Source organism: Passer montanus, unplaced genomic scaffold (assembly GCF_014805655.1).
Source record: "Passer montanus isolate IOZ18808 unplaced genomic scaffold, ASM1480565v1 scaffold81, whole genome shotgun sequence".
Lineage (NCBI taxonomy): Eukaryota > Metazoa > Chordata > Aves > Passeriformes > Passeridae > Passer > Passer montanus.
Genome location: NW_024373368.1, coordinates 2,654,231 through 2,681,848, shown reverse-complemented (window position 1 = coordinate 2,681,848; position 27,618 = coordinate 2,654,231). Strand labels below are relative to the sequence as shown.

General features: G+C 39.5%; 2 long non-coding RNA genes across 2 annotated transcripts in view; both read left to right on the top strand.

Annotated features, from left to right (window-relative positions):
• The first annotated feature begins 1,876 nt into the window (after positions 1–1,876).
• Positions 1,877–6,325, top strand: LOC120513453. Its single transcript, XR_005630276.1, has 3 exons — positions 1,877–1,962; positions 5,809–5,932; positions 6,205–6,325. It is a non-coding gene; the product is annotated as an uncharacterized LOC120513453 (long non-coding RNA).
• Positions 6,326–14,812: 8,487 nt separating this feature from the next.
• LOC120513465 overlaps positions 14,813–27,618 on the top strand; it is a 39,051-nt gene continuing 26,245 nt past the window's right edge. The window contains exon 1 of the long non-coding RNA XR_005630278.1: positions 14,813–14,908. This is a non-coding gene — a long non-coding RNA (uncharacterized LOC120513465). The remainder of the gene's footprint in view (positions 14,909–27,618) is intronic.

The following is a 27,618-nucleotide window of genomic DNA, read 5'->3' as shown; positions in this document are numbered from 1 at the left end:
ACAATTTGCTTGAATTTCACATATGTGTCTTAAGGGTTATTTTAAAGTAGAAAAAACGCAGACAACACTTTTTTTCCCTCCAAAATAACCTTCTTCAATTAATTCCCCTGCAATTCCCCTGTAACCTTGAGTATTGTAAGGTTCTATGTGTAACATGAGGGATAATTTACAGCCGGGTCCTTGCTCCTTTTACTCCTCAGGTCTTTGCCTTTCATTTTGATGGTTTATCTTCTGACTTGCTTTATTTGTAAAAGGAGGTTGAATGGATAAGTTAAGGGCTTATATTTGCAAAAAAGACTGCTATTAGATTCCTAGGGAAATGAGGATTTATAGTTCATTCAAATGCAGCAATTATTGAATTTCCTAATAAATTGGGATATGATTAGTCTTTTGAGAGTGCCTGTATAGTCCATTACTATCTGAGTCCTGTGTTGGTTTAAAAGACAGGTGCCTGCCAAGGAAGGCTGGAACCTCCCTTCCCTCCAACTTATTATAACTTTGAAATTAGAGGGTTTTAGACAAAGACATGGGAAAGCAAATAACAGTTCTTTTACTTGAATATCTGTGTGTAACAGAGTCAAAGGGTTGAGCAAGGAATGCAACTAAGATAGTGAAAAAAATATATATTTTAATTAAGAGCTTAAATGAATTAAGGGGTTAAGTTAGAAATGTAGTCAGCAAAGAATATATACTGTGATACCAGGTGGGGATAACTAAAACAAGGTTGGGAATGACAGGTGATAGATGAAGTATTGCAAGAGTGCAGGAACCATAAATATCACTGGGTTCTAAGAATGAGAGGAGGTTTGGATTGTCACCAGCAAGTCAAGGAGTCCTGCCAACTTGACACAGGTGAAGAGTTTACCATGAGGAAGATGTCTTACTTCCTCTCCAGAGCTCACCAACCCAGTTATAGAGGGCAATTGCGCAGCCGTACTGGATATTCAGCTAATTATAATACTAGGTGAATGTAGCTATGATATTTTATGAAAAATCCTCTGCTAGGATTTTTCCCCTCCTGAGAGCTGAGAGCCTCAGGAAAGAAATGTAAACAATAACTCTCTGCTGCTGTGGAATGCAACAGGTGCATCTTCCATTGGTCCATGTGGATTGTTTTCAATTGATGACCAATCACAGCCACCTGTGCCAAGGCTGTGAGCAGTCACAAGATTTTGTTATGCATTCTATTCTATTCTATTCTATTCTTGGTCTTTGTAGCCTTCTGATCTGTCTTCTCTCTCTGCTCTTTTAGTATAGTTTTAATATAATAGTAGTAGTTTTAATATAATAGTTTTAATAAAACTATTATAGTTTAAATTTAGTAATTTTAATATAATAGTAGTAGTTTAATATAATAGTAGTGGTTTAATAGTAATTAATAATATATAGTAATATATTATAGTGTATATATATAATATATTAGTATATTACTAATATAATAGTAGTATTTTAATATAATATATAACATAATAAATCAACCTTCTCAGTAAAATGGAGTCAAGCCTCGTGTCCTCACACATGGGTGGTTCGCCGCAAGAGTATTTTAATGCCAAAGTTAAGGGGCTTTCAGGTAAAGATATAGGAAAAAAAAGATATAGGAAAACCCTAACAGTTCCTTACTGGTATGTATGTGTATAACAAGCAAGCAAACAAGCAAAGAGCAGCAGCACAAAGCCAGCCCCAGCCGTGTCCCGGCTGCAGAGCAGGGCCCCTTCCCCTGGCTGCAGTTCTGGGCGCGGCCAGCAGGGGCGCTGCTGGCTGCTGGCGGGCAGGCGGGGCGGGCATTGCCCCGCGCCAGCAGGGGGCGCTGCGGCGGGCCCAGCCTCATCTCCCTCACGCGGTGATGGCAGCTCGGCTGAGATGGGAAGGGATGGAGGAGAGGCTTTGCTTCACAAACCCCTGGGACAGCTGATCCTCGTGCTCAAGCAGGACTCTCAGAAGCAGCAAGCTGGAACAGCAGGAGTGAGCAGAAATCCCGGGGTGGGAGATGAGATGTATGAAACTCCGAAGTAGTGGGGAACCACGGGAGATCTCAGCGGGCAGGGCTGTGGGGCTGAGTGTAGCAAAAACCCAGAGCAGTGACAGTGAAGTGCTGAGGGAAGGGCATGGGCGGCCTGGCTCCAAGCAGGGAAGGGAAAAGTGGGATTGAGATTCCAGGATTTCCCCTGGGGCACCTGAGCAAATGGTGACAATCCCTTTTTTAGTGAGGCAGAGCATTAAGGTCCCAGTACAATGGCTGCTCTTACGAGCAGAGCTGTACTCACAGTAGAAGAAAGGCAGCAGGAGATTGAACCCCACAGTGGTGACGAATTCTCCTCACAGCGACTGCAGCCTGTCTTCCCTCCAAATGATGAGAGAACATGAGAGATGGGGGCTGCTCCAAATCCTATTTCCTCAGTCCAAAAATCTCTTGGTATCTCTGCTCTCCATGAGAAAGCCCAGGTAAAGAGAGAACAGCCAGCTGCACCCCTCCCCTGAGCTGTGACTGCATCTTTTGTCTCTCCTTTGTATCCAGTCATTATTGTCTTCTGCTAACACATATGAGGAAAAATTCCTTAAGAGAAAAAAAACAAACAAAAACCAACAAACAAAAGGAGAACTCCTAAAACCTCAACACCTCCCTCTTGAAAGAGCAGGAGAAAAATTGTTTTTATTGCTATCTGTGTAGCTAATCCTTCTCTTCTTACACTTTTCCATGCTATATTTCCTGCTGGCTCCTTCTGTTTTGCTGTGACATTTAGACTTGAATCATGCATAAACAACACCTGATGGTGTCAGTGGGACCACTGCACACATGAGTGTCCTGGCAGTAGTGCCCTGCCAGAAGTGATGACATTCCAACCCTGAGTTTGACATTGATACCTGTTCCAAAGGCAGTGAGGAATGTTATTGCATGCTTGTGGTTAAAAACACATGTATGTGATTTTAAAGTGTTTTCTTTTTTCCATAGTATGTATGCAAGTCAGCCTACCCTACCCCACACTGCTGATTTAATTCTTGACTATAAAACCATATATATATATATATAATTGTGTGTACATGTAAGAAAAAATATATTTTTATATATAAAATCTATATTGCATGTTGCTAAACTAACCTTTGAACTTTTTTTGGATGCGTATGCTATTTTGATGTATCTATATTATTTTGTTGGCTTTTCAGACAAATCTGAAGAAATTATTTTACAGCCTTTTTTTTCCTTGAGACCTTAGACAGTTTTTTAAGCTGTTGTCAAGATAAATGAAAGTTTCCATGTACCATCAACAGATGTCCAGTGAAAAGATCTTTCTTTTATGTCTGTGTGAAAAAATGCCCATGTGCATAAATGAAGTCTACGTGAACTCTATTGCTGTATTTTGCTGAAGTTGTGTTACAAGTGAAATCCTTATGGAAACCTACTATTAAAAATCCAGAATTTGAATGCTATCGTATATATTCAGACAGTCAATGACTGAGCTGAACAGAATGAGTTTTATTGAGCAAACACTGAATAATGATCACTGAAGTCACACTGTTCTGCGTGAGCTGGAGCCCTACACCAGTAATATTTTTGCTATTTGACACCTTTTTTCTTCCTTACGTAAGCACTTTGATAAGAAAGGAAGTATAGTTTAATATTGGATTTGAGACGTAAGTTGAATTGTTAGAGTTATATTAGGAGTTTATTGGTAGCTTAATTGCCCAAGGTAGACCACAGTGGAAAGATCCCGGGGTGGTAGATGAGATGTATCAAACTGATACACTGATATTGTGTCTTTCATGGCCTCTTAGGGTGAAAGGTGTGTGGGTTGGAGTCATCTCAGCCTGTGAGGTGCAGCAGCACCAAAATCCAGAAAAGCACCAAGTGTGAATAGAAGAAAGATCATTCATTTTCCTTCTAAGTAGAAGCACTTCTCTGGTAATGTAGGATAGCCCTAAAAGATTTGTAAGACTTTTGGAAGGTCTCTCTTCTGCAACGTTCTTTTTGAAAAAAATTTATCTCCCTCCCAACCCCCACCCCACCTATCAGGTATCATAGTAATAACATGTATAACATCTTACTGCTCTGTGGCTGAGCCACTGTGAACAGCAGCTGAACAGACAAGAAATGAGAAATGAGAGCCAAGAAATGAGCCCAGCAGTTATTTAAATAAGCCTTCCACAAGCCCTTGCAAGTTCTAATTAGTGATATGGGACTTACTCTCTCTTGAATCTCGTGTTTCATCCATTAAGTTCTGTTGAAGGGCATCAGATTAAGAATTTTGTTGAGGATGTGAGGTCAAGAGGATGGGAGCAGTGGTAACTCAGTTGGCCTGTGTAGTTTATTTGCAACAGAAACTGGAGCATTAGAGAAGGAGTGGTGTGTACTACCTATCTTTGTGTACATATGGATAGCTTATTTCTTTGTTGGTTGTTCCCATAAGGAGGCAGCCTAGTGGAATTTATGCCCACTCTAAGGCTGCATTTTGGTGAAAATGTATGTACTGAAAATGAATGAAATTTGACAATTGGCACATTCCCCTGTAGCGAGAGAACTTTACAAGTTTATAACTTTACAATCCCATTCAGTTGGGGCATGCCTCCTTTCCTGCTCTCTCTTCTGGAAGAGACTGCTAATGAATAATATGCAGTTTTGCAGTTAACTGTAAAGTCATAATGTTTTGATGAAGTTTTATAAGCCTTAAATATAAACTATTTTGAAATTAATTTCTTAATATAATGTCCCCCCTTAGAGTGTTGAGGATACTATTGGTTCCACTTTTTCTCCCTCTGGGAAGATGAATACCTTCTGGTACTCAGAAGGGGGAATTGTAAGGTAACTGTATTTGCCTTAAACCTGCTGCATGTGAGTGAGATGCTGCTAATGCTTTTTGGACTTTGTTACTACACAATATTAAGTTTTAAGTTTTTAAATAAACAATATAAAAATTTTAAATGGGAAAATGAATTCCTGATGCAACCTGGCCCTCTTCAAAACTGGTATAAGTCTTGGATGTTATTGTTTATTGGACTACAATTACTGAGTAATGAAATGGTAGGTTTGGTCCTATTTTAGTGCTTTCCTCATGTTAGAAATATCTTTTTCAAAAGACTAAAATTCTTCTTTACCACGTAAGCCCATGGGAAGAGCACTCACAAATCAGATGAGCTTTATGATAAAATCCTGAGTCTGGCTGCAATGTGTTTTGGTAAGTCATCCCTGACTGATTGTTCTGTAATACTAGCAAGGACTTTGAAGTCTTTTTGAAGTAGGCTGGTTTTAAATTAGTACATTTAGCAATGACCTGCTGTCTGTTTTACTTCAGATCAAAGCAACAGGCTGTAGAAGTTGCAGTGGATGTGGAATGGGAGTCCCTATGTGACTTCTTCCAGGTCTCTGGCATGCTCTGGGCAGCTGGAAATGCAAAAGTAGTTTAGGAGCCCTGAACTCCAACCTTAGTGCAGCACTGCCTCTCCTACCAGGCTGCAGCTTGCCAACAGTTGAAGTGCCAGGTTTGCAGCTGATACTAATTACATGTCAGCATTAAACACAAATAAAGCATGTGTTCATGTAAGACCAGAAAGATATGGGGCTGTGTCAACAGAAGTAAAGGAGGCAGAGATGGTAACTCATCTGGAGCAGAATTCAAAACACTCAGTCTTGCACACAGACCTAGGAGCAGAGAGAACAAACCATTAGGCTGCAATTGCAGTTACTTGCCTCCCTTTGCCTCTGAACCATAGGAACAGTATGCACATTTTAATAACGTTGTGGTATGAGTAAGGGCATCACTGTGCACAATTCTTTTGCTGACTCTAGTAATAAAGCATTCTGCCCTTTATTTATAGGACTGCCTCAAGGATCTGACAGGAGGAATTGAGTGTGCTGCCAGGATATTAAATGAAATTCCCCAGAAAGACATTCAGTGCAGTAAAAGAGCCTCAAAGGCAAAAAGGGAAGGAAATGGGCAAGGTAGGTCATACATAATGATCTTGATTGGCATCCATTGATCTCATCCAGGATCCTTTGAGAGTGGAATATCCATAAAAGTCTTTTAAAAGTCACTTGGATATTCTGGCTAGTGTTTGCACTCACAGAGATGTGTTGTGCAGCAGTAAGGTTAACTTTGACAAGCCATTTGCTTTTGACCCAACTAATTAAAATATAAAAATAATATTGTTGCCTCAGTCCATTGATGTTAATCTGAAAGATCAGCAAAGTAATACATATTTTATCAACTTTAGCTCTCTGCTAAAGATTTCCCTGGAGGAGAACCATGAACATGGGAGTGTACTAGAAGTGATGAAAAGTCCCTTAAGCTTGTGCTCCAGGACAGAACAGGACAATGAGGGACACCTGGGGTGAGTATAGAGCTGTGGGAAGCCCACAGTGATGTGTGATGCAATGAGCCAGGATATAGATCAAACCCAAGAATTATGAATCAAAACACACCTGAATCTTTTTGGTAGTTTGTGGTTCTGTTTACTAACATTATGGTTATGCATTACATTTTGAATCCTTCCTGTTCCCTCTCTAGCAGAAACAGAAATGAAATAGAAGTCTTACCATGTTCTTGAAAAACAATACTACTGTGTTATGATGTGATGAAGTATTTGGAGCTATGCAAAAAGTACAAGAAATATTGATGTTATGTGTCTGAAATGCAGTGGTCTAATTTTGCTCCAGTCATTGTTTTGGGTAATTAGCAGAACAGTATGTCTCTTAATACTCAACCCTTTAATTCTTTTCTTCAGTTTATATAAGGTAGTGTATTGTATGCACTGCAGTCACAGGCACTAGATAGCATTAGGCAGGCAGACATAAGCCTTATGTGTAGAGACTCACATTTTCACTTTTTCTTCTTTTTTTTTTTAGGCTCAGATTGCTCTTGTGTACAGTAACAAATGGAATTTTCTCATTTTAACAGTCTATGTCCTGTTCAGCAGGAATCTTACCTGCCTGGTGCAGGTCTAGTGATTATTGTTATTGCTGAAAAAATGAAATTTATCAGTCCCTTTCATTTAATTTTTGAATAAATAATTAAATCTACAGCATTGAAGGATACTACCCTCCTTGCTGAGGCTAAGGATTGTAATAGTCTACATTCATACTTCCCTGGGCCAAAATTATACTAATGTCATATGAATTAGGCTTTTATGTATATGCCATTAAGATTCTCCCACAAATGGAAAACAATGTAGTAATAGAGTGTAAGATGCTTTTCATACAAATTTGTGTAGAGTGTTTAAAAAGAACCTAAAGCTGGTAATAAGGCTTAACATAAAGTGACTTTGTTCACCATTGAAGTGACACTAGTTGCTAAGCAGGAAAAAAACCAGGCCTCTTGTACCAAAAATTAGACTATTTTGGGGATCTTTATTCTTAAAACTGAAACAATTCTGTCTGCTTTGAAAAAGCACATGCTATGGCCTGGTTGGAATTTGGCCTGGTTGGGGCTTTGACTGAAACACCTGTTTGACACTAAATTAAGAAATTTGTCCAAGTTTTGATGACCAAAAGATGTCAGTGTTTTAAAAACAAAACAAAAAACATCACTTTGAACCTGAACAAATACTTCACCCTGTTCCATGACTTTTTAAATAGACTTTTTATTGGTTGCAGAGGGAGCTTTCAATACTGGCTTTTCTAGAGTTGGACCTCTTCACTAAACAGCTGCACCTAAATTTTAGCAGATGTTTCCCTATTTTAGGCTTTTCAAAACCTCTAAGTATTTTTTCCATTTAAGTGCATTAGGACCAAATGTTGAATTACTGAAAGTCAAAAAACTTTGCTTTTATCATAAAAGTGTTTTCTAATAAAAGAAAAGGTGATATTAAGGCCTTTAATAAAGCCTTCTGGATTGAATTGCTACAAATTATCTTATATTTAGTCCAGTAAAAGAGTTCTGATTACTTTGTATTCAATATAAACTGTAAAGAAGTGGCAGTTGAATGAGCTGATGAATTAAAAAGGAGAATCTTTTACAGCTGGGAAGTGCTTTGATGTGTCATTTATTATTTCCATGCTGCACCATGTGCTAATGGTAAGTATGGTTTATTGATGGTCTGCCTGTATTTGTGTGTGTGTACTCAGACTATCTCTGTTTTGATCCTGATACCAAGATCATGGGAACCATCACTTAGTGAGTGCATCTGTTAGAAATAGGGTTCAGAAACAGGACTTTTATTCCAATGAGCAAACAAATAACTGAACATGGATAGCAGCTCATGTAGTTAGGTGAAAGAAGTTTTGATTGCTGCTTTCATACTGATTGTTAAAGAAATAAAGCAAGCTCATGTTTTCAGTTGTTTGAGTAAAAATGAATGGAGTAGGTTTTCAAACCCTACTGGTTATTTTTAGGGTTTCTTTTTCTTTTCCTTCCTTTGTCCCCCTCTTGCTGCTGTCTGTAGAGGTGGTAGAGATGGTCGTGGTTCCCTCATCATCAGCTGTTGCATGCAAGCCCTACACTACCCCTGGCTACTTCAACCTCTTAGGTTGTACCATCCTGTACTGTTTTTAAAATCTGTTGAATACCCAGGATTGTAACCAAAATGCAGAAGCCTGCTTTTAAACTGCAGTACAATACACTATGGAATTGGTACTGCACTGCAATGTGCCCACACTTTGGAGACCCGCTGGCCTTCCCTTGCACTGACATGCACGCTGGTATTCCTTCCCTGAGGAAACCACTTACCTTAGTGGCAGTGTAGATACAAAAGACTATCTTTGTGTGTCTTTCAGGTACCTGTTTCTGAAAATAAAACTCCATGTGAAAAAAAGGTGCCAAGTAGATTTGTTAATAGAACCAAAAACCCTTTTAAAATGGAATAGCATTCATTTTTATCCACTCTGAAGACTGAAAGTATTCAAAACTCCTTCTTTGAAGGTGGAATGGCCTTTCCTGGCTCTGCAGCCAATAGTCTGGAGTTGTGCTTTCCTGAAACTTGCCATTTTATTTTGCTTCATAAGTTGAGGTAGAGGGGTTCAGATTTCAAGGAGAACAAGTGTGGCCATTGAGTTGGAACCTGTGGCCAGTTCATGCTCCCTTGTCCACCAGCTCTATGTTTTAGGTTTACTTGTACTGGAATGGCTGAGGAGAAATTTGCCATCCAGGAGTACCCCCTGTTAGAATGCATTTGTCCAGTATTCCTCAATGCTGGCAGCATCCCATCAGCTGGCATGAGCCATGCTCACATTGAAACTGAGCTGGCAGTCTGTGCTCACAAGACAAGGGCTGTCAGATGCTCCTCAGAGCCAGGTTAATAATTCCATGCTTTCCAGCTAGCTTGGAGCATGGCCAGAGCACACTTGGGGCCTGCTCGCAACCATGTGTGGCTATCCTTGTTACAGAAGGTGTAGAATACATTTTGTTCCCTAATCACTTACAGCTAAGGTCTGATTTTAAGTCCTTGAAGAATGACTTTGCTCTCTTGATCCATGTTTAGATTTTTATTTTTCTATGAGAAATGCTACATATGAAGAGTCTGTGGGGATTGTGGAGTCTGATGTTATTCAGCTGGATTAAAAGCCTTTATTGTTTTACTTATCTGCCTCTTTGCAAATTCTGCAGTCTCAGCAGATGCCCTGAAATCTTTGCTGTAGTCTTTGGTTTATAACTGAAATACTTTAAAGCCATTTATGTGCTGGCCAGCACCCCAGTATGGGTTAGGCTGAATGGAACATGAGACTTTTTGTCAAAAATGCTGAATATCTTCTGGTAGTTTGACTTTTCTTCATGTGTACAGAAATAAGGAATCTGTTTGGGTATGTGGGCATGAAATACTCACTCTGCCTCAAAAGAGTTAAACCATGTTCTTCCTGGAGAAGAATGGAGGAATTTCTGGAGGAATGTTGCATCCTTGAAGGAGGAGAATCCAACCTGCAGAAGCGAGGAAGATAAAGAATGGAGCTGTGTATGCAGAAGAGATATGGCTACGTGGAACCAATTCACTGAGCATTTCCTGGGATGAGACAGACTTTGATTCCCCAGAACAACCCCTGGGAAGCCACAGAGCTCCTAAATTTTGGGGCAGTCCTGCTAACATCCTGAATATCTACAGTATCCCTATGGGTATCTCCTGTTTTCTGACCTGAGAATGTCTTTGTTTAGATGCTTTAGAGTAGGAAATGCTAATGATTTATTCTCTTCAGACTGCTTCAAGGTTCCCCGAGTTCTAAAGATAAATGAGACACTCATTGGAAGAGGCTTCTGTTGTTCATTGGCAGCATACATTAAGGTTACATGGTGTTGAAAAATAACCAACTCAAAAAAACAGCTTTTGACTGATTGAAACAAGAAACTAAATGGATAGGCAACTGAGGAGAGGCCATACCAGAAACAGTAAGGAATTTTGTTTATTTAAGGCACTCAGCTGGTAATTTCTGTTTGGCTACATGTTTCTACTTCAGTCATATAAATTAGAAAATTTCCAGTGAATTTAGGAGTCAATGTGTGCCATAAATGGGTGTCCTGTCTCACAGAATAAACAAATGCATTTTCATCATTAATCCTTCACACTGGTTCCAAATTCTTAATGAGTTTTTGGCCATCATTTTGGGAACAAAGCCTGTTAGAGGAATGTATTTTAAATTGAGGTAAAGTTAGGAAGAATATTTATGAAACCAAGAAACTAGAGCAGTGGCAGAATGAAGATTATTTACTTTATAGTAGTATAATTTCAGACCAAAGGCTGGTAAAATTTGTGCCAATTTCTGTAATTTGTTTCAACTGAAAGAATATGAGAATTCAAGCCTTTTACTATCTTAAATGTCATGCTGTTTTAGATTAGGTTTGTTTAAAGATGAAAACTACCACCTGAAATTTATTTTATCACCTCTACATTATGGCTTTTTCTAGATATTTTATTTCTATACTAGGTTTTTCCAGCCACATGAATTTGTTTTAATGAAGTTACTTGTGATTATAGTTGCTAAATTTTTACTTTCTTGCTGAACTGCTGGGTCAAGCTGTTTAAAACTCTGGGAAATTTTATTTGATTTTTAAGCTGCTTTAAATGGACTAATGACCTCTGCTGTTCTTATAATAAGGAGGAATACAAGCTTAATTTTTATTTTTTAAAAGGCAATTTGTATAGTAATGTGACCTTCTTATAGGGGCTTTATGCTAACAAGTGCAATTACTTATGTCAGCACAGTATTACTGTAGTAATATCAGTTTTTCTCATATTAATGGTTTTATGATTACTGAAATGATATTCTTAAGTCTAAATGTATCCAGTGAGATTGGATGTATTTAGTTGAAATTTTCAGATTCTCTACAGTAAAGAATGAGGTGTGTTAGTAAAAATAGTCCTTGGAGATAATACTTTGAAGGAACATTTTCTGTGTATTATACATGAATTTTAATTTTGGCTAGCTCTCTGCTCTTCATATTAGGATTTTTCTTGGAGAAAAAGCTGCAAAATCCAAATTGTCATAGTAAGACATGAACAGAATTAAAGGCAGGAGCTGTAGCAGGTTACTGTGCTAAGTAATGGCACTTGGATTGCTTCCATTAATACCAGGTGGAAACTTTAGATTTTATTTCTATTGTATTTTTATATTGTCAGTTACATCCAGGAAGGTGCAAATCATTGTCTCCAATTTCTAATGAGTACAAGAAAGAACAAAGGTGTTTAAAAGCATAGAGTACAGAAGTCACATCCTTGAGTGTAAAGATTCTGTTGTTAGCATGGGTTTGCTGCAGTCATGGGCTCACAGGTGTTCCAGGGGTAACATGGAGCTGCTGCTTTGTGTTACAGTGTGCCACCACAGTGCAAGGCTCTGGGGTCCTTTCTGGTCCCTGAAAACACAGATCTGCAGCAAATGCCTTATGTCACGCTGCCTTTTGACAGTCCTGTTTGCAGCACTGATGCAAACTGCTCTGAGCAGCAACAGTCTTGCAGGTTTTTCTCTATTTTTTTTTTCAGAGGAAACACACATTTCTGGTCCTACTAGGCACCTGTTATTCCATTGTTAGTTGGGTGTCACATTTGGAGCCCTGTCTAGATCCAATAAAAGCTCCTTGCACACAGCATCTTCTTTTGCACAGCTTTTAACTATTGCTTGTGGAATTACAGGTGGCTGCTGGCCTTCTTACTACATGGTGGGTTTAGTTCATGTTTAAGTAATTGCTTTGTCAAACCTTTTGAACAGGGAGGCTTTATACATTCTTTTGAGTGACTTTTTTCCACTTCATCCTTCTGTTGTCAATGGTTGCCCTGGATTAATGTCTGATTTGGAATAATGTAGTGGTAACTTCTGCACTCTATAAAGTTGCCTGCTATCTTACCAGGCTGTGACATGCAACTCTGTGTAACTTACCTCTGCCTAATTTGCAGCACCAATGTGAATTTGTTCCAGCAACTCTGCTTGTTAAAGTTGCTTGGGACATTTTGTGTGCACAGTATTAACCCTTCTGAAGAACATCACTTGACAGAGGGAGTCTGATTTTCATATGAGAAAACATGTGTCTAGAAATGACAGAGAATTCTGGCATTTGTTCTTGGTGGGCTTTTTTTATTCATGTCCATTTAAATTTCTAGTTTGGGTAATGTGACTAGTTGCTTTTTCAAGTGTTTATGCTACTGTGAATTGAGACTGTGAATTGAGATGTTTGTCTGTTCCTATGTGCGTGCACACAATTTCTTTTTGGGAGGGAAGCTTGCCAAGCTCTGTGTCTGGGTATGGCTGCACAAAGGGACGATGTTTGGCAGGGTTTCTGAAGCTTTTATTTAAAAGTAAGATGGTCAGCTAAAAATCAGTGTGCTCTGGGTGATGGGGAAAGGCATCTCCCTCCTGTGGAAGGAATACTGTGAATTGTTCAGCAAGCAGGAAAGTGGGATTATCACTCAGAAGCATACATAGCTCAGTCCCTGCATACCCTGGGACTGTGCCATTAACTCCTAGAGTAGAGATTTTTCCTTCTCATGTGGGTATAAAAGAGGAAAGGTGTGAATGTCTGGGGGCTTTTTTGCTTTGGTTTGGTGAGGGCCAGGGAGAGGAATTTTTCAGAAAACTTAGAAGCTCTCAGAGGAAAACAGTGGGATGTTGTCTCTTGGACTTGGGAAACTTGACTGAGCAGGGAGAGTTGTGCTTTCAGGGAAATGTGTCAGCTGACATTACAGAATGCTCTGAGTTGGAGGGAACCTGCAAGGGTCATCGAGTCCAGCTCTTAAGTGAATGGCCCATACAGGGATCAGACCCACAGCCTTGGCATTACTAACACTGTGCTGACCAGCTGAGCTAATCTCAGTGATCTTCCAACAAGACTTATCTCATTTGTCTCCACTATAATTATCTATGTTGGAGGTTCATGGTACCAAGGCAGGATGAGTACAGATGCTATCTTCTACGTGGTGGAAAAACAAGCCCTTAAAAAACCAACCAAACATGATGGTGATAGTAACCCTCTTTCCCCACAATGGTTTGAAATCATGCAAACAAGCAAATTCTACAGAATTCCGAGCAAGTATAATCTGCTCCCATTCAAATAGACTGGATTGTTGCTTTTCACAGCTTTTTAGCTTATAAAAACTGTAATGTAATTATAGTATAGAAATAGCAAGAATGGAAGGAATTTATCTTAATGTTTATCAAGTTTTCCAATGGGAAATAAATACAGATATTGGTGGAAAAGCTACATAAATAGGTCAACACATACACTGAATAAAACAAATGTTCTGATCCAGAGAGTGTGCTGACAACTTTCTGAGCAGGCAGCATGGGAAGAATGCATTGGAGTTCTGCCACCTCTTTATAAAAAGCCAGTGAAGCTCCCATGACTGACTTCTTGTCAGAGGTGGGGTGAGGTTAAGCTCTGTTTGTCCCATCAGAGGACCTGGAGCAGAGTTGAGGGGAAGGCTGAGGGGCAAAAGCCATGTTTTGCTTTCATTATCCTCAGGCTCAAGAGTCCATTTTATTACTGGCTGCACATCAAGTGAACCTCACCTGCTCGCAGCCCAGGTTAGCTGTTGAACTGCCTGGGAAAATTCCAGTCTTTCCTCTGCTGGCTGCTAATGCATTGGTCAAAATCAGGTGAAGAGAGCTACTGCTGTGCCAGTGCCATCTCCTACTCTGTTAAAGAACAGCTAAGTTGCTCAGCAAGGGCACATGCACATCCCTTTTCTGCCTGTAGCAAAGAATTCTGCAGAGGAGTGCACCTGAATGCATGAAAGGCAGAGCCTTGGGGCTGCTGTGGGAGCTCCAGCATGGGAAACATGCCTGGTGTTTGTTAGTACACCTGGCCTCATGCCCAAAACTGTAAACTATTGTGGCAAGACTTGAAATGCTTTTTTTGTGACTAGGACTACAACTACAAGTACATTTTTCAAAGTTCTTGTAGCTATTGTGGCAAGACTTGAAATGCTTTTTTGTGACTAGGACTACAACTACATTTTTCACAGTTCTTGTAGCTGTCACAAATAAATTATCATATAAGGTTTCTTTCTGTTGAAACATTTGAGCAGTGCCAGTTAGTGATGCTGAGTTCTAAGCAGCAAAGCGCTGAGACACATTCATAAATAATAGCAACTGCTGTGGGGCACAAAAAAGATATTTGTCTTGTGCATGTAGTCTGCTTATACACCTAATAATGCAAATGCCACATTGCTTGTGATTTGACATGAAATGCTCTCTTTTGAAGTGTTGTCCCCTCTTGCCAGAAGAACAGGGTGGCATTCAGCATTGTTCTGTTCCTGTGGTAAATCTACTTGGAGTTTCATGCAGTTCAGGGAACTTATGCTCACTGGTATTTTAAAGTCTGGGCTCAGGTCTGTTTTTCTGGTGCACAGTCAGCTATTTCTGTAGCTGACTTGACAAATATAGGTGACTGTATTTCATGACTGGTCTTTGGTTATCTGAAAGCTGTACAGGAGTGTGAGGTGGGAAGAGCAGAGGAGGGATATGCAGAGAGAGAAAGATGAAGTCATAAGGAAAAGTGGAGAGAGGGTAAGTAATTTCTGCTGTCTGAGCAGAATATGAATGAGATGTTTGGGGGTTTTGTGGTGTTTTAGTATTTTTGCAAAAGGCCTTTGTCCAAATATGATAGAATGCCTAGTTCAGAACTGGAAAGCAATTGTGTTGTACTCAGTGCTCAAATGTGTTTCAAAATTGGCACCTTTGTGTGCCATATAACTGGGGAAATCAAATGTATTTACAAAAATCTTTTCTCTGCCAAAAAGGTCAGTTGTATTTATATGTGCTGGCTGGATCTCACCTCCTCAGAGGAACCCCGTGTGTGTATTGGAACTCCATCAACTTTGCTTTTTAATGCCGTGTGATTTGATCTGTTCTGTGTTGTTGCCATTAGCCTTGAGGCTAATTTTTAATCCCTGCTCTGCCTGTGCCAGCAGTGCAGAGCCTGGCTGTCAGCTGGCTTGGAAGCCTGATGGGCACACACTGGGTAACACGCTTTACCTGGTAACTTGCTACTTCAGCAGTGGCATGAAAGCTGGCACCAGGGCAAGTCCTTAAATCCCTGTACTCTGCAGCCTCTTCCTCACTGCTCTTTCCCACACCAGCTCCTTAAACATGAGTGGAAAGTGGTGAGCAGTCCTTCCTGATCCCATGGAAGTTCACCAACCTTCTTACTTGTATGGGCTGGGGGAGTTGTGGGAGTGTGTCCTGTCTTCACCATAGACTGTGGGACCTCCCCAGTAAATAGGTTGCCTATCCATGGCAAACAGTCTGGTAGACAGGGACAGGCATGAAAGTTAAGTACCAGCATTCATTCTTCAGGATTTTAACTTTTACAGGAATTGAGGTACAAAAGAACCAGTTGTACATCATCCTTAATCATATTCAGGCAATAAAATAGTTACATTTAAAGCTGGTCTCCATTGTGGAGATAAGAAAATGCCGAAAAAGGTAGTTTCATATTAATTTCAACTGTGTATTAAATACAGGCACTGTGTTAAGGCTGGAGTGGCTTTAATTTGCTTTACATGTTTAACATCATTGAGGCATTTTCAGTTCTAGATGACAGGGTTCACTCCAGGGTTTATAGCACTTTCTACAGATTAGCCCTTGTGCATGTTTACAGCTGAAATGTTTCCAGGCTTTTGATGAGCAGGTTATTTCATAATTGTTCAGTTCTTGGTGCTCGTTTCACTTCAAGGCACATGTTAATGACCTGTGTCTGGAATCAGAGAGAACTCTGGATGGACTCCTTGTCTCTTCTTGTATGGCTGCTCTTGCCTTCCTTGAGATGGGGGTCAGAGGGCAGTAAGACAAGGTGGCAGTGAATTAATGTGCTGGCTGTGCATTTAAGACCACCTATTCTTGGCATCTGTGCCCTAGTAAAGCTGGCACATCCCCTAGCCCACAGGCAGTGTGCCATGCAGACAGATGGCTGTGGCAGCAGGCAGCCAGGAGGCAATACATGAGCATCAAATGCATTTGTTGAGGGCAGGATATCAAGCCAGGAATGTCAAAGTGGTTTTCAACCCAGAGCTGCTGAACTTGTATGCAAGAGAACATCACTGATACTTCAGCTCAGAGCTGGATTAACTGGGTAAAGGTAAAGCTGGAATTCCCAGATCACAGACAATGAATTCCTGCAAAGCCTTAGATCAAATTTTGTCTGTCACAGGGCATAAGAGGAAGAAGGCTATGGCACTGATCCTTGTCTATAGGAGTGACACTAGTAAATTCTGATGTGGTTTTGTTTAATTAGAAAAAGCTGCTGGGTACCTCATAGTTACCTTTAATTTTTTAAAATATGAATGATATTGCTGTGATTAGAATCCTTTGGCAATCTCACATATTAATGCTAAGATATTAAATAGCAATGTCATATTAAGTGATAATAGCCCATGTTTAATAGTCAAGTAAACTGCTGGTCAGCTTGGTCAGGGCAATAGAGTGGGACTGTGGATTTCCATATCCAGCCCTTTGTTGATGGACCACCACAATACATGGAATGACTTTGCTTCATCTTTAAAATTGTTAGCTTTTAATGGAATGTCCTCAATGGACAGCAAATGGTAGGAAACTTCTTCCAATTCTATTTATAGAATCAAATTTGAAAGAATAATTTGAAACCAGTGGGTTTTTTGGAAAACTTCAATTTATCAAATCTGAAACTCAGTTGACACCTAGAGAAGTATTGTCTGTTATGATCAGTAGATCCACAGTGTGCACTTTTAAACTGTGTAATTACACTGATTAGCTTTATTCAGACGATAATCAGATCAGTGTCTGGTAAAATAAGGGGGTTTTATTTTGTGACATAAGAAGATTATTTTCATTTAGTACGTTTCAGAGTTTGCTTGTGCCAATATGTTAAAAAAATAAAATTGCCTATAGTCATGTGGGCAGTTGGAACACAGTGAGTAAATCTGTGTTCAGACAGGAATAGATCCCACAGGAAAAACTTTAGCATGGATTGCTATGCTTTGCAAAGGAAATAATGGTCTTTAAAGCTGTCAGTTTCTCACCTAAATTCTTCTTTATATTGTTGTGATATCCAGAGGCACCTCCCAACAGGGAAGGGATTGCACAGGAAAGCAGAGCTGGTGGCACAGGGACTGAAAACTGCTCATCTGGGCTGAGCTCACCTCTTGCCTGCTAGAGCAGGGTACTGGGGGATCAGGATTCCCCTCCATTACATTCCCTCCCTATGCTAATCTGGTTTCTGCATAGTGCAGTCTAAGAAACCTAATCTTTATTTTCTCTACCATGATCTTTAATTCCCCATTTTATATTATAAAATATACCTTTATTTTTATATTATGCATTATATTATAAAATTATATTTTTATTATATTATTAAAATATATTTTATATTATATTATAGAAAAATTAAGTCTGGAAAAGAGCCTTGGAACTTGTTGCAGTACCTTGAACTTTCTGTTTAGACAGTAGTTCCAATTCTCTGCTCCATTTTCCATTTGACCTAGGAAAACGAGATCTATAATTTACATAAGGAACTTGGAAGATGCAACAGCCTCAATGATATCAATCAGAATTAATCTACCTTTTCTCTGTTTATCTTATTTTAAATAAAATAAAAGCTAATTCGTACTCCTTACTAAAAAATAGAGTAATTTGGTGTCAAATGCTATTTTAGGCTTATTAATAATTCAGCCAAGGTTCAAGTGTTGACCTGCTTTCTTAAGTTTTATTGCATATTGTTATGTTTCCATAGTATAATGACTGAGGACTGCTATTGTGGGTCTTCCAAAATTCAAATAACTCCATAAATCTCCCTCAATCCAGTAAAATGTTAATTTAAAAAATGTATTGTTCATACTTTTTGAACACAGACATTCATTATTTTGCTTGATGAAGTGACCTTAGCAAGGATCTGTTCATGTCCAAAGGGGTAAGCTTGTAACCTCAGTAACATGGTTAATTTGAATTAGTCAAAGACATGCTCAGGCCCTCTGTAGGTTTGAAACATTTGAATTCAGTTTTGATGGCATTATTCTCAGGGAGCATGAAACAGATGCACTTAATTCTTGTTAGCATATTACTTGAAGTTGACTTCAAACGTGTTCATTGTAAGTTGTTAGACAGCCTTCATCTACTGGGAATCCAATCTGTCTGTTTGCCCTTTTTTTCCCTTTAATTACTTCTACAATTATTGTTTGTAACTCCCACTTGGGAGCTTGTGCATGTAGTAGGTGGGCCCTTTTTATACTGAAGTCTATACAGAAAAAAGTATCTTTTTGCAACAGTTTACAGCTTAAGCCTCAGAATTCCTTTCTTAGTTTTGTCTTACACAAAACAAACTTCTCTAGAGGAGGTATTTTATTTTAATGTTAAATTAATTTCTTAAACGTTTAATTTTTCTGTAACGGTGACAGCCATCTGAGTGTAGTCTCACAAATTATAATGGGTGTACTAAGATCACTTGCTGTGCACAGCTGTCAGCTTTGAAGTCCAGTCTTGTGTGACAGTTTGCTTGAATGAAGAAGCTCAGGTTTTGGCTCTTTGCAATAGAAAGATAATCTCTCACATAAGGCAATGTGTTTCTTTTTCCAGTTTAAATGTGTAATGCCATATTTGTTGCATTTGCAATAAAGTATAAGGTAATACTGTGTGTATTCAGGTTCATCCATAAGGATTCATTGCTAAACCTGTAGTTACTTTTTAAAGTCACTATTTAACATATGAAAAATAAAGTCTGAAGAAGAAGAGTTAGAGAGCCTCTAGATACTTTGTAATCTGTTGTGTCTGCACTGGTTCACTCCCTCACTGTGAATTTATAAACCTCGTTGTTCACCAAAATAATCCCAGCAAAAAAATGACTAGAGTATGTTTGCTTATTACTTCCCATGCTCTAAAGACAAGAAGTGCTCTAAATAATCTTGTGACACGTGAGCATGCTTCCTATGCAAAGCGCCATTGCTTCAGCAGGGTTCCTCGGGTTTGTTTTCAATCACTATGTTATGGTATCCCAGCTGTAGATTAAGAACTTGATTTTTGGATAGAAGCAGCCTGTTTGCAGAGTAAGAAATAGTTTTGCTGAGTGTGTAAGATGTGAGTTTTTTCCTAGATAAAAAGATTGTTTGTTTGATTGGTTCTGGTAGAATAGTAGTTCATGAATTCCCCTATGTTGTCACTGGTTGGTACATTCTTGAGGGTTTTTTTAAGAAACAGAGAAATTTAAGTTCTTGTGGTGTTTTGTGTCTAGTCTTCCTCTGAAGGTCCAGTGGTAATTATGGAGCTCTTGTCCTCTAGGAATTCAGTAGGTAATGCTACCCATGGTGTTCCAAACCTCGGATTATATCCAGGTAGGAATGCTTGGCTCCTCCCCCTGGGCCGACCACCTTCCAATGGGATGATGGAATTTTGTCAGCCATGCAGGGACACTCACTGGCCATGAACAGAAGAGGTTTCCTGGAGGGAGGATGAGTCGTGGAAGAAATAAAGAAAACTCCTCCACCTGGTTTTAACAGGTGGCCCAATGAACAGAAGATAACTGCCCCACCTCCAACAGATGGCAATAAAATATACACCCCCAGCCACATCTTTCATTTGCAACCTAAGGCATTCCTCAAGGCAGAAACCTTCATATTTTTCTCTAAGTGTCCACAATACTTCCTAACCTTAACCTGACTGCTGGTTTGTCTGGTTCACTGCTTTTAATCTGGCCTGGGGGTTATGGGAGGAAACACTACTTCTGAGCACTTTGTGTTATGTTCCTGTGAGCCAGAGGACAAAGTGTGTCAAACCATCAGTTTCCCTTTCTGTCCCCTCCTGGTTTATCTGATCAAGGTGATCAACTCTCCTCCTTTCCAGGTGATTTCAAGAACTTCTAAGAGTGCAGTGTAGCCAAAGGAGACCAGAAGCACAGATGGCATAGATAGAATAGAATTGTTCCTTCTGGGATCAGGACCAGGGTAACAGTGGGGTAATGTACAGAGGGACCTGCAGCTCTGGCATCACTCCCTGTTCTGTGCTGAATTACAGGGAGTGCTGTAGGTGCTGCTCAGAACAAGTAGCAAACCCCATGAAACAGCAGCACTGTAAGGGACAGGAGGGGAGGGTATTGTCCAGCACATCTGCCCACGTTAACTTCATGGATAAACACAGGACACCCAGCCTCTTAGTCAGATGGAAAAAAATACAAGACTGCAGAGAAAGCATGGGCGTTCTGTGGCTCTCAGTCATGTATGTGGCTAGAGAGTGTCTTGTGTGATCTATCAGATGGCAAAATAGGTCTGCAGCAGTACCAAGTGTTGATCTCTGTTTAACCTTGCACAACTGGAAGACAGCTCAGTGACTCAGTTGGCTGCTGCAAAAGAGAACTATTAAAGACAGTTCTTGCTTTATTTATTTTATTTCATAAGATTTCTGGGGGCATATTAGACTTCAAAAGACCTTTCTTCCTCTTTCTTCCCTGAAAAAGAGGAAAAGTTTCCCTTATGCATATTGCTTTAGGCCCATATTTCAAAATGGCACATTGGTACCACAGATTGTAGAGCTGTGCACATGGCTCATGATGCATTGCTCCCTATCCACAAGGTTTCTCCACTTTATGATCAAAATAAAACACTTGAAATGTTCTAGTCTGCTGGCTGGGAGAGACAACAAAATGCTGGAGGGGAACCTTTAAGTAGTATCTCTTTGGACTTATTTATAGGATTGCACTATTTTCCCCACAACCCATTCAATTTCTCCTCCTCTTTTCTGTCAAAAATTCTGACTGGTGCTGACAGAAACGATTATAGCTTGTGAGTGATAATATAATACAGTTTTCTTCAAGGAGAGATGCTATCAGAGAACATTTTTTAAAAATATACTTGTAGAAAAGAGCTATCTTTCTTCATAGAATAACAGTTATTAATCTCTTACTAGTACATTTTCATATAATTTTGGACATTTATTTCCATTCTGTGATATTATAAAACTAGGCATTTGTGTCAGTTTTGATGCAGTGCAACATGCTGGAACATGAAAAGCCGTAATTACCACCATGGTCATTTGAATTGCTAACCAGATCCTGACATTTTCAAATCGGACCAATTTCTTAGTGATCCAGAAGTAAGCCTGGTTGCAACATGAGCTGCATTTCAATTAGGCAGCTCAATGTTTTAAAAGAAAATGCAGTGCACTCACCTCCCCAAAGCATTGCTAAAGTGAAGAAGTAGTTTGATGGTTTTCTATTGCCTCCACTACATTGTTTTGTGAGGATTTATTGATAAAATTTTAGTTTCTGTTAATTTTGATGCATTTGAAATGTTTAAGAACATCTCCTTAAATAACTTTTTCTTCAACCTTTAACAATTTCTAGTGGATACACTTATAGCAACCTGTTCTGAGGTCTGTGTGTGGATGTCCTGTGTACTCTTACAGGCGTGAGCTCTCAGTTCTCCTGAAGGTTTGGGTCAGGGGCTTCATTCTCTGTGCCCTGTTCATTTGGGTTTGTTGCAGTTCAAGCTTAATAACTAAGTTTCTGTGGTGTTTGGAGAGCTTAATTTTAGCTAGTGGATACGCTTGTCCCTGCTGCTGCTTGCTGCTGGTGCTCTGCTGGCTGGTGTTGCCTGAAGGGATTATTTTGTTAGAGTCCTGCAAGTGCATGGGCTGGGAGAAGGGAATGTGACAGAACAGAGCCACAGCAAGGGAAGTGTTCAGGTGATCAACAACCTTCAAATGAAGGGTATGACTGCCTGTGACAGCATAAGCTTTACCTTTCAAAGAGTGATTCAGAGGCTTTCAGCATCCCAAATCAGTAGACTAAAATACATATATTTATTTTTTTAAAAGGAAGACCCATGTGCTTTTAACCTATTGGACCTGGGTGATGTAGCTATAAATAAGTAAAAGGTATCTTTTAGACTTGAGGTTGGAGGAAACCATACAGCAATCATCTTACAAGTCTGAGGAGGAAGAATGAGAATAAGGAATATTTACTTCTATTGCACAGAGCAGGAGTGGAAGGAAAAATATTTTCCACTTCAATTCAGTAACTATGGAAAATACTAGACTAGATGAGGAAAGAAAGCAGGAAATTAAATATGTTTGAATTAGTGGGAAATACTTTTATATGATTATCTCTTATTTTCTTATTAATTACTTGCAAAATTTTGTAGCTAAAAACCAGGAAAGTCTGATTTTTATCTCTGCCCTTCTCCTCTTTTTTTTTTTTTTTTTCCAAAGTGCCAGAGTCTTTTCCCCCAGAGAAAAAGTGAATTCTTGGCTCCATGTGGGTAGGTCTGTGGTTCTTTTTCTCCTGTGGACAAAGTTATAATTTTCCTTAAGTTGTGGGTCTGCTTATTGAAACAAAGAGAGAAAGAAAGATGACAGAAACCAGCTGCAGGCTTCTTTGAAAGATCAGACTTCAACCTTTCATATATAGAGATTTCACCTTTCCTGCATGAAAATATCAGATTTGCATATATGTCATAATGTTTTTGTGTATTGAACTATGAAAGTGTAGCTTTAGACAAATGAAGCTAAAAACTGCCTTAAAATAACAATTGTTTTCTCTATGACTGTTTTTGCTTCTTAGAGGATTGAGAGAAGTGCTTTAATCTATTTCTGTGAAAGCATTTGGAATACATAATTTATATATTTCTAGCATGCAGTATATAGTAGTTTTTGGAATACTGCTGTCAAAGCTATCATTCCCAGTTTAAGTCTGTCTCTCCTCAAAGTGGATTTTTAGATGTGTTTGTATGTCATGTGAGTTTTGGAGTGACTAAAGTAGTGGTGGTGATGTTGAGGGGTGTGTTGTTTCATGTAGTCTTTTAGGAGGTGAAGTTACCTTGAGAACACAGATAATTTGGACATATTTTGCTTTGTTCTCAAGTTGGCAGTGGATAATTTTCATACAACAGATGTGTTTGACAGTGGCATCCTGGGGCATGAAATGACTTCTGATGCTAAAACTAGTGGATTCAATACAGAGCTGTGCTGTGCTGTTATTTCTACTGCAGAGATGTCTAGACACCTCAGCCAGGGAGCCGGGCTCCCAGGTACTGAGCACCGTGTACTTGGGTAATAAAAAGCCTCTTCTAGACTCTAACAGCTTTAAAAATACACTTGAAAAGCATGTTGGTCATTCCAAAATGGGAAAAAAAAGGTAAAAAAAATTATATTCTGGTAGTGAAATTCTTATGTGAGGAAAGATAAGGAAAATTTCTGTTTGACTCATTCCCTCTCTGGGTTTGCTCCTTGTGGCACATGTCCAGCCTGCACAGCCCAGTGTGGATCCCAGCAGTCACCCATATGCCTGTTCCATTGGTGACTGTGTGTGTAGGGCACTGAAATGTGTATAAGATGCAGATTCTGAGTCCTGTATTTTATAATGGGCTGTCCCTGGCCTGCTTGCATGACCTCTCAGCAGTATTGTCTGTGTGGCGTGGGATTTATTTGTTTGTTTTAAAGAAAAACATATGCAAATTAGTATCTAATACTGCCTGTGTTTGGATCTATGAAGTCTGCAGGCCAGGATATGAAGTAATGAATAAACTTGTCATTGGTTCTTGTGGCTTCTAGCATTTTTATCTGGGCCAAGTCAGTGCTTCTGTGAATGCTTTCCAAGCATGGCCACTCCCATGTGAGCTGCTGCTGCTCTCCTGAATCAGCCTTGTGCTGCTCTGACTGCAGCACACATAGCAAGTTTCCTGAGGGCATTGCTGCAGATGGGCTTCTTACTGCCAAGAGAAACAGACTGTGTGTTTGTGTACGTCTGCAATGTATTATTAAATGGGAGTCCCTTTTCTGTGACATTTTAGTAATGTACTAGAGAATATTGCCATGGATTTTGTTTTAAGCAAACCATGGTAGAAAACTGGATCATTCTCACCAAGCCTGGAGAAGAGACAAATGCATGTGGCCAGAGCAATGGTCACTGCCATCCATCACTTGTTCCCTCCTCTGTCTGACAGGTGACAAGGTGAACCTGTTCTCATCCCTTCAGGGGCACTCCACCCCTTGTCATCTCTCCATCAAGCAGCAGTGTCACCTGCAGTGACAGCACTGACATGAGTAAGTGGCTTGCAGGGATACAAGGAAGCATCACAGTGAACAGAATTTGTCAGCTTTAATTAGCAGTGTTGAATGATGTCTTGAAAGCCTGTAGGTATAAACAGACAAATAAGCTGGTAGAATTAAAAACAGATGTTAGAATTTAACTCCCTTAATAACAAAATCCCTCATGTCCTTCCCATTAAAAAAAAAAAAATCTAATTGTCAGTTAATGCCCAATTCTATTTATATATTTCTCATTAACATGAGGATTGAGCATAATATATTCAGGAAGATAACATGCTTTTTTATTTGAATGGAGGTGGCTGTTGGTATCTGTCTTTCCCCCCCCCGTCCCCTATTCCCTTGTTCCTAGCCTCTTGTCCAGACAGAAGGGACTTGACTTAAAAATGGCCAGGCCATATCTCAAATTCCATAAATTCTGATCCTTCACAAGAAGGTAAAAGAAATCCCCTACTAAAATCCCAGAAAAATGTAATCCAGTGTACTAGAATACACTGAAAACTCTAAATGTGAAAGCTCATTCAATGTCACAGAGAGCTTTTTTACAATGAGAAACCCCTTCCAGACATGCTGTTTTCAGAGTCCTTGTGCTTTCCAAAGCCAGCTGGTAATCATGACCATATGTAACTGGAAACTGGAGCAGGTCCAGTACACATCTGAACGGCAGGATTGCACTGCCCCTGACCAGGGCTGTGGCATGGAGTGCAGCACAGGCTGTGCCAGATGTGTGCCAGCTTATTTAAAAAGGGGGATGAAGTTGGAAGAAAAATGACAGCCCTAGCTCTCTGGTGACTAATATCCACTTTGATTTATTCTGGATTTTTTTTTTAATTGGCAAATGCCCCTTGAAATGCAACTTGGAAGTGCTTAAGGCCAGCCTGGACAGGGCTTGGAGAAACCTGTTCTAGTGGGATGTGTCCCTACCCATGACAGAGGGGTGGAGGTAGATCATCTTTATGGTTCCTTCCAACCCAAACCCTTCTGGGATTCTGTGAATGCCTTGTGTTGCTCTAAGTCTACAGAGAATAAGCAAATTTAGGCTTTAATTTATCTCCAAAGTCTGGATTTGGGCTGCAGGTGTGCAATGTCTTGGAAGGAGGATCATGGAGATGAACACAATCCTGGAGCAAAAGGCATATTCAGTAAACCCAATCTGGAGACTTGCAATGCTTCCTGATTGAGGAGATGCTTGTGTTTCCAAGTCTGTTAATTTAAGGATCAACAGTCTGTGACTGGGATGGCAAAGATGGCACCCAAGCAAATGGCATTTGGCTAGGCTCCCCTGTTGTGACAGGGAAGTAGCTGAGGGAAACAGGGTCTCATTATTACAGGGGTCTTCTCATTACAGGGTTTTCTCATTGCAGGGGTCTTCTTGGGTAGTAAAGGTGGCCAGAGTGGGATTCTCATCTTGCACAACAACTTTCCTGTGCATCTCCTGGCTCTGCTATTTTTCTCTATGCTAAACACTGAAATTTGAAACAAAAAATACAGTCTGGTACCTGTCTTCTGAAGCAGAATAAGCATGTCCTAATGGCAGGAACAGAACTCTGAGCACAGCTTTCCCCACCAACCTTCTTAAGGGGTTCATATTTTTGGGGACTTCTTTAAAGATAAATCTACCTGGTGTGTACTGGGAGAGAGGATCCGTCTCTGATCTAACTGCTGTTGCTAATTGAAAGCAGTATATTTTTCTGGGTGACTATTTGATGTCAGACTTCCCTATTGGAGCTTACTGGCACCTGAGAACCAAGCAATGAGCATGGATGTATTTCCCAATGACTAATTGAAATGTTGTCTTTCAACTATTAGTCATTGTTTTTCCTGCAGGCTAGAGCTGTACTTGTGTCATGAGTGGCAAATGCTCCAATAAATTATGAATAGACATATAAATGTTTAAGCCTGTGTGTTTGAATGAGAGGCAAGACTGGAAAAAGAAGAGAAATTTTTGATCTACTCTGATTTTCACAATACGACAGACTGTCAAGGTTAAAAGGACCTTCACAGATTTTTATTTGCTTTTACATTATTTGCTTGATGTAAAATGTAGGTGGCAAAACAGAAGAGAATCATGGCAAGATGTCAAGTTATTATGGCTTAATTGGTTCTAGAGAATACACAACTGAACTTGTACAGCACTCTGATGTAAAAATAAAGTACATTTAAAGAGATTGCTAAATATGCAGTTTGAGGGCATATCTTCCATTTTTATGTTTTTGGCTTTTTGATGCTCATGGCTTGATAAGACATGATTAGTCTCTGAAACATTAATATTACACTGCTATAAAACATTGCTCCTGTTTCTAATAATTTTACTGAAATCTATCGTGCTGTAAACAGAAGAATGGGCAGTTGTAACTGAAATCAATAGCACTTTTTTTTCCCTGTTCCAAAGCACTGATATAGTAAAAATAAACATCTTCAGTATAGATTTCCTCTCAGAGTTATGAGAGAAGTTGTTGGTTATGAAAGATGTCTACATATGAAAGAGTCCCACCTTTGTACACAAGTTACCTTTTGACCCTTTCTCTCAGGTTCATATGCATGTAATTCTTTGAGAATGAGTCATGTAGTCTTTGAAAAAAAGTCATTTTTGGGGACCTGAGAGAGGTGGTAAACCAAGATCTGCATCTCTGGGTTTGAGCAGTGCTCGGGATACAGAGCAGATGGGGTCAGCTGATGAGGTGATTAAAAGATGGTTTATTGCAGAATCAGTCTCATGGAAGGGTGAAACCCTAAGGTGATACATCCAAACTTATCACACCAGAAGCTGTTTTAATTCTAGTTACAATATCTTTTATAAATTTCTTATCCAATCAGCTACTTCCACAAAGCTCACTAGTATCTTTACAAACCAATCATTAATTGCTATGTTTTACACAATTTGACACAATGTGTCTATTTTTATCCAATCATAGAACTCTACAGAAACTTACTGCTGTATCTTCTACTTTTTACTAACTTTATAAGAGGTTCTATTGCTAGACTTTAAAATTTTCTACTATCTTGCTTAACATATTTATTTGTTTACATGAGGCATATTTCTACTTGCTTAAAACATATTTCTGCTTAGACTACAAGTCTTTATTCTTATTTCGTGTCTGTTTCACTTTTTTATTCCGAACCTTCAAGCCTTCTCCAAGGCCTTAGGTCAAACACTGTGTCCATCTCTATCTCTGAGCCTGTACGCTCGAGGCCTTGGGAGCTCTCTGTGCCTG